Below are 8,204 nucleotides of genomic sequence, written 5' to 3'. Positions count from 1 at the left end.
ACATCATACCTTCACCCCAACACCACACTGCATCTAACCCATACGTGTGTGTGTGTGTGTGCTTTCTGAGGTCAGAAGTATTTGGTAAAGGGCGCGGCTGCTGGTGGTTCATTTCTGTATAAGTAATAGGTATGTTACTGTTGTCAAACCCTAGCCTGTACGTTAAGATATCAAACTAATAAATATGTCAATCATCAATACTGGCTTCTGAATGTCAATGCTTAATGTGCTGAAATTATTTGAGTGTGGCGCGCACACACACACAAGCAGCAGCCAGCACAAATACAGAATGTTTATCTTTAGTTTAGGTGAGTGGTGTGGTTGGGTTCCACTTGCAGTCCAAAACACAACATTATACACACGGTTATTTAGGGTGGAAAGAGTCAATAACCCCTCGACTTTCACACACAGCTACTCTCAGACAAGAAACGCCTGCATTCTTTCTGATAGATCTTCCTCCCTCAGTCTCTGTGATATGAGACATACAGTACAGACACTGCTACTCTAAAATCAGATTCTTGATGAGTTTGAGGCCAAACACCATACGGTCTCACACACACACACTGTCTAAAACAGACATTCTGTCTTTCTGTTACTCTTCCTCTCTGTCTTTCACACTCAGTGCTGCTCTTGCACCGCCACAATACGTAGGCTACATAAGTTGAGTTTCACCGGGAAGCTGTGGAGCCAGCTGTAGACTATTGCAGGATTGTGTTTATGAGTCTGTTATTAAATGTGTATGTTTACTGCTTTTCATTAAATCATGTATGGCTACAAATATTGTACATAGATTCCTTCATATTGGCAAAGTATTGTAGCCCAGGCCTATATAGATTTGTTCATATGTCAATATCTAGTTTCTACAATGTATTTTTGTTTTATCTTTTTTTTTTTACACTGTCCATTAACATCAACCATTCACTATAAAACCTTTAATCAACAAAAAAGCTTACCAAAATACAAAAAAAATATGGGGGGAAAAAAGAAATGGGCCTAAAACATTTTCTTTAAAATAACCCAGGCTACATGACAATGAATCGCCATTAAAAACTAGTTCAGGTCCAAATCTTTCAAGAATGTGCTTAACATTCTGGTCTCATACGGATTGTCGTTGAGACCAACATCCATTTTATTGAAATGGATGTGTCATGAAGAAGTGTCCAAGTAGGCTAGGTGCTCATTTTTCTCAGATTAATTTTGCAGTGTCTTGTCATTTTGGTCATTTGTGTGGTATAAAAAAATATTATTGTAATGTATCCAGTCATGTATAATTTCAGGTAATTATTTTAGAAAAGGCTATGTTTTTCTCAGTATATGTCCCCGTCAGCCCCTGGTCTTCGGGGCTGCGTTCCTGGTTATGAAACTCTGGTGAAGTCCCTGTTGCTTGTTCTGACCTCTAAGAATAATGAATGCTGAGGGTAGCAATGCAGAATAATTTTACTATTAGCATATGAACGACTTGCAATTCGATTGCTGGACTATCAAAGCCATCCATCTAACCCATTTATTCAGATCTGGTAGTTCAAAGAGGATCGTTTCAAAGGTAATCGATTGGGCCTAGTTATTGTTCATTAGTGGCATACATTTGCATTCATTCTCTCTTAAATCTCTTAAAATAGCCTATACTCGTCTTGTGCAATGTGTAGCCTTCTGCACTGTTGGTGAGAACCACAAGTTAATAATTATTTAGACATGAGGTGAATATAAAAATTGTTTTAAAAGATGCTGGGTAGATCTTTTTGTATAATAGGCTATAGAGTCAACTCAAATGGTAAAATATGAAATAGCCTACATTTTCCGTATCATAATGAGACTAAATGAAATTACATAGATCAAATGGATTTGCCGATGTTTTCCTATATTAAATGGACTTATTAGACTGTTTAAAATGTAGGGGGGAAAGCATTTTATATAAACATTGGATTTCTGTGTCTGAAATGTCATCATTTTCAGATGTTTTCTTTTGTTAGGCCTACCCATGTCTTTCCTCACCCAGATAGCCTGCTCACTGATGTCAATACGAAAGCTGATAATTGTGACTTCATTAAATTGGAATGATGTGAATAATGATTGTGATGATGGTGAGAGCCCAGTATTGCCTAACCCTTTGATAATAGGCTATTGTTACTTTGTGTCTCTCAAATCACAATGTTTCAAATTCTAGTCATGTGATCGATTATCGGAGATTTATCAGTGGTGAGTGTTTCCTAGCCTCAGTGCCGCTGGGAGGAGGTGCTCTTATTCTCCATGGACTTTACAGTGTCCCAGAACTTTTGGGAGTTTGAGCTACAGGGTGCAAATTTCTGTTTGAAAAAGCTAGCCTTTGCTTTCCCAACTGCCTGTGTATATTGGTTCCTAACTTCCCTGAAAAGTTGCATATCGCGGGGGCTATTCGATGCTAATGCAGTACGCCACAGGATGTTTTACGCAGTACGCCACAGTCAAGTCTGAAGTGAACCAAGGGCTATATCTGTTCTTAGTTCTAACATTTTTGAATGGGGCATGCTTATTTAAGATGGCGAGGAAAGCACTTTTAAAGAATAACCAGGCATCCTCTGCTGACAGAATGATATCAATATCCTTCCAGGATACTCGGGCCAGGTCGATTAGAAAGGCCTGCTCAGTGATGAGGGGTGGTCGTTTGACCGCGGACCCATTACGGACGCAGGCAATGAGGCAGTGATCGCTGAGATCCTGGTTGAAGACAGCAGAGGTGGTCAGGATGATATCTATGAGGGTGCCCATGTTTACGGATTTAGAGTTGTACCTGGTGGGTTCCTTGATAATTTGTGTGAGATTGAGGGCATCTAGCTTAGATTGTAGGACGGCCGGGGTGTTAAGCATATCCCAGTTTAGGTCACCTAGCAGAACGAACTCTGAAGATAGATGGGCGGCAATCAATTCACATATGGTGTCCAGGGCACAGCAGGGAGCTGAGGGGGTCTATAACAGGCGGCAATAGTGAGAGACTTATTTCTGGAGAGATTCATTTTTAAAATTAGAAGCTTGAACTGTTTGGGCATAGACCTGGAAAGTATGACAGAACTTTGCAGGCTATCTCTGCAGTAGATTGCAACTCCTCCCCCTTTGGCAGTTCTATCTTGATGGAAAATGTTGTAGTAGGGGATGAAAATCTCAGAATTTTTGGTGGCCTTCCTAAGCTAGGATTCAGACATGGCAAGGACATCAGGGTTGGCGGAGTGTGCTAAAGCAGTGAGTAAAACAAACTTAGGGAGGAGGCTTCTGATGTTAACATGCGTGAAACCAAGGCTTTTACGGTTACAGAAGTCAACAAATGAGAGCGCCTGGGGACACACAGGGCCTGGGTTAACCTCCACATCACCCGAGGAACAGAGTAGGATGAGGGTACGGCTAAAGGCTATCAAAACTGGTCGTCTAGTGCGTTGGGGACAGAGAATAAAAGGAGCAGATTTCTGGGCATGGTAGAATAGATTCAGGGCATAATGTACAGACAGGGGCATGGTAGGGTGCGGGTACAGTGGAGGTAAACCCAGGCATTGAGTGACGATGAGAGGGGTTGCATCTCTGTAGGCACTAGTTATGCTAGGTGAGGTCGCCGCATGTGTGGGAGGTAGGACAAAATAGGTATCTAAGGCATGTTGAATGGGGCTAGGGGCCCCGCTGTAAAATAAAACAATGATAACTACCCTAAACAACAGTATACAAGGCATATTGACATTAGAGAGACATAAAGCGAGGCATAAAGCAATCACAGGGGTTGATTGGGAGAGCTAGCTAAGACAACAACGGGTAAAATGGCGATGAATGGCCAGAGAGGGTCAGTTAACTACACACAGGGCCTGAGTTCAAGGCTGGGGCAGACAGATAAACAAAATCAACAAAATGGAGTACCGTGATTATTGAACAGTCCAGCAGGCATCAGTTATGTAGCCAGGTGATCATAGGGTCCAGTGAACAGCAATAGATGAAACAGGGAAGCCGTTAGTTAGTCGTTACTACGCTAGCAAGCGGGAGACACGGCGTACATAAAGATAGCAGGCCGGGGCTAGCAGAAGTGTCTTCATTGACGTCCGGCAAAGGCCGGTTGAGGGCACAACGGACGGAATTATGTCGGCAGACCAGTCGTGATGGATCGGCGGGGCTCCGTGTTGACAAAGGGTCCAGGCTAATTGGCAAAATAGGTATTGTAGCTGGAGAAATTTTGTTTGCTATCCGGGAGATGCGCCTGGCTCGAGGCTAACTGGTGCTAGCTTCGAGACAAGGGCGTTAGCTAGCTGCTACCGAGTGGCTATAGTGGCTATCTGCGATGATCCAATGCAAAGGTCAAGTCTAATTTATTTGTCACATACACATGGTTAGCAGGCGTTAATGCAAGTGTAGCGAAATGCTTGTGCTTCTAGTTCCGACCATGCAGTAATATCTAACAAGTCATATAACCTAACAATTTCACAACAACTACCTTAAAGGAATGAATACGAATATGTACATAAAAATATATAAATGAGTGATGGCCGAACAGCATAGGCAAGATGCAGTAGATGTATAGAGTACAGTATATACATATGAGATGAGTAATGTAGTGTATGAGAACATTATTTAAAGTGGCTAGTGATACATTTAATTACATCAAGATGGCAAGATGCAGTAGATGGTATAGCGTACAGTATATACATATGAGATGAGTAGGGTAAGTAAACATTATATAATATAAAGTGGCTAGTGGTAAATTGATTACATAAATATTTCCATTATTAAAGTGGCTGGAGTTGAGTCAGTATGTTGGCAGCAGCCACTCAATGTTAGTGATGGCTGTTTAACAGTCTCATGGCCTTGAGATAGAAGCTGTTTTTCAGTCTCTCGGTCCCCGCTTTGATGCAGCTGTACTGACCTCGCCTTCTGGATGATAGCGGGGTGAACAGGCAGTGGCTCGGGTGGTTGTTGTCCTTGATGATCTTTTTGGCGTTCCTGTGACATCGGGTGGTGTAGGTGTCCTGGAGGGCAGGTAGTTTGCCCCCGGTGATGCGTTGTGCAAACCTCACTACCCTCTGGAGAGCCTTACGGTTATGGGCGGAGCAGCTGCCGTATCAGGCGGTGATACAGCCCGACAGGATGCTCTCGATTGTGCATCTGTAAAAGTTTGTAAGTGTTTTAGGTGACAAGCCGAATTTCTTCGCTGTTGCTGCGCCTTCTTCACCACGCTGTCTGTGTGGGTGGACCATTTCAGTTTGTCTGTGATGTGTACGACGAGGAACTTAAAACTCTCCACCCTCTCCACTACTGTCCCATCAATGTAGATAGGGGCTGCTCCCTCTGCTGTTTCCTGAAGTCCACGATCATTTCCTTTGTTTTGTTGACATTGAGTGTGAGGTTATTTTCCTGATACCACACTCCGAGGGCCCTCACCTCCTCCCTGTAGGCCGTTTCGTCGTTGTTGGTAATCAAGCCTACCACTGTAGTGTCGTCTGCAAACTTGATGATTGAGTTGGAGGCGTGCATGGCCACGCAGTCGTGGGTGAACAGGGAGTACAGGAGAGGGCTGACAATGCACCCTTGTGGGGACCCAGTGTTGAGGATCAGCGGGGTGGAGATGTTGTTACCTACCCTCACCACCTGGGGGCGGCCCGTCAGGAAGTCCAGGACCCAGTTGCACAGGGCGGGGTCGAGACCCAGGGTCTCGAGCTTAATGACGAGTTTGGAGGGTACTATGGTGTTAAATGCTGAGCTGTAATCGATGAACAGCATTCTTACATAGGTATTCCTCTTGTCCAGATGGGTTAGGGCAGTGTGCAGTGTGATGACGATTGCGTCGTCTGTGGACCTATTGGGGCGTTAAGCAAATTGGAGTGGGTCTAGGGTGTCAGGTAGGGTGGAGGTGATAAGGTCCTTGACTAGTCTCTCAAAGCACTTCATGATGACGGAAGTGAGTGCCACAGGGCGGTAGTCATGGGCCTGGCTCAAGGCTAGCTTCGGGGCTGGGTAGTAATAGTAGTAGTAAACCAGAGAGTCCAGACTACAACAAAGTGCAATCGCATGGCTGGAGCAATGAAACATACACTTAAATACTGAAACACACACATCTGGAGCATCCCTACCTGTAGCAGCAGTATGTCTCTGAGAGGATCACACACACCGACATGACCGACCTCACCGCCCTGCTACCCGGACTGGACCAGGCTGAGTGGTACGCAAGCAACAGTCAGTGCACACGCACACACCAACTGATTAATGGACTGCTGAATTTATATATTTTTTCTCTTGCTTTGTTTTCTCTCTTTTCCATATTATGTCTATCTCTGATACTCAGGAAATGGCTGAAAATAGCCCATATTAATTTATGAGCCTTAGAAATTAGGTTCATGAAATCAATAACTTGCTAACATCAGATAACATTCATATATTAGCCATTTCTGAGACTCACCTATATAATTAATTTGATTATACAGCAGTAGCAATACAAGGATACAATATCTATAGAAGAGACAAGAATGCTTATAGGGGAGGTGTTTCCATATACTGTATATTCAGAGCCATATTCCTGTAATGCTTAGAGAAGATCTTATGTCAAGTGTTATTGAAGTGTTGCGGTTGCAGGTTCGCCTTTTCTTTTGGGGTGTTGCTATAGGCCGAGTGCTAACAGTCAGTATCTAAATAATATGTGTGAAATGCTTGATAGTGTATGTGACGTAAACAGAGAGGTCTACTTTCTTGAGGACCTGAATATTGACTGGTTTTCATCAAGCTGTCTGCTCAAGAGGAAGCTTCTCACTGTAACCAGTGCCTGTAATCTGGTTCAGGTTTATTTTTATGATTATTTAATGACAAAGTGTGCAAACTTGGGCAGTAAATGCCAACAACAAACAGTGAGCCATTGTACTCATGCATAAAAAAAACTAATAATGAAAGAAATTCATTGTAATTTTGTAAAGTGTGGGAGAGGTGGAAAAATTGTTCAATAATGACAAACCTCCTGGCGTTGACAACTTAGATGGAAAGCTGCTGAGGATGGTAGCTGAGTATATAACCACTCCTATCTGTCATATTTTTAATCTGTGTCTAGACTAAAGTCTTTGTCCTCAGGCCTGGAGGGAAGCCAAAGTCATTCCGCTAAACAAGAGCGGTAAAACAGCCTTTACTGGTTCTAACAGCAGACCTATCAGGTTGCTGCCAGCTCTTAGCAAACTGTTGGAAAAAATGGTGTTTGACCAAGTACAATGCTACTTCTCTGTGAACAAATTAACAACACTTTCAGCATGCTTATAGAACACACAACATGTACTCCACTGATACAAATAACTGATGATTGGTTGAAAGAAATGGATAATAAGAAGATTGTGGGAGCTGTACTGTTAGATATCAGTGCAGCATTTGATATTATTGACCAAAACCTGTTGAGAAAACAATGGTGTTATGGCTTTTCAACCTCTGCCATATCGTGGATTCAGAGCTATCTATTTAATAGAACTCAGAGGGTTTTCTTTAATGGAAGCTTCTCTAATGTCAAACATGTAAAGTGTGGTGTACTGCAGGGCAGCTCTCTAGGCCCTCTACTCTTTTCAATTTTTACCAATGACCTGTCACTGCCATTAAACAAAGCATGTGTGTCCATGTATGCTGATGATTATTGACCATAACCTGTTGTTGAGAAAACATATATGTTATGGCTTTTCAACCTCTGCCATATATTATACAATGGCGCCGGATCAATTGTGCTATTGTGGGTTTTTTTCATGTTATTTTTTACTTATTTTGTACATAATGTTTCTGCCACCATCTCTTATGACCGAAAAGAGCTTCTGGATATCAGGACAGCGATTACTCACCTCGTACTGGACAAAAAAAAAGATTTAACGAGTTGGACGCCAAGGATTTACTTCAGACACCGGGCAAGGCCCAAATCCCCATCATTCGCATGAAGAAGAGACAGAGATATCGGGGATGTAAACTCAGCAAAAAAATAAACGTACTCTCACTGTCAACTGCGTTTATTTTCAGAAAACTTAACGTGTAAATATTTGTATGAACATAAGATTCAACAACTGAGACATAAACTGAACAAGTTCCACAGACATGTGACTAACAGAAATGGAATGATGTGTCCCTGAACAAAGGGGGGGTAAAAATCTAAAGTAACAGTCAGTATTTGGTGTGGCCACCAGCTGCATTAAGTACTGCAGTTCATCTCCTCCTCATGGATTGCACCAAACTTGCCAGTTCTTGCTGGG

This window comes from Salvelinus sp. IW2-2015, linkage group LG4q.1:29 (assembly GCF_002910315.2).
Source record: "Salvelinus sp. IW2-2015 linkage group LG4q.1:29, ASM291031v2, whole genome shotgun sequence".
Lineage (NCBI taxonomy): Eukaryota > Metazoa > Chordata > Actinopteri > Salmoniformes > Salmonidae > Salvelinus > Salvelinus sp. IW2-2015.
The sequence above is the reverse complement of the archived record's forward strand: the minus strand, read 5'-3'. Positions refer to the sequence as shown.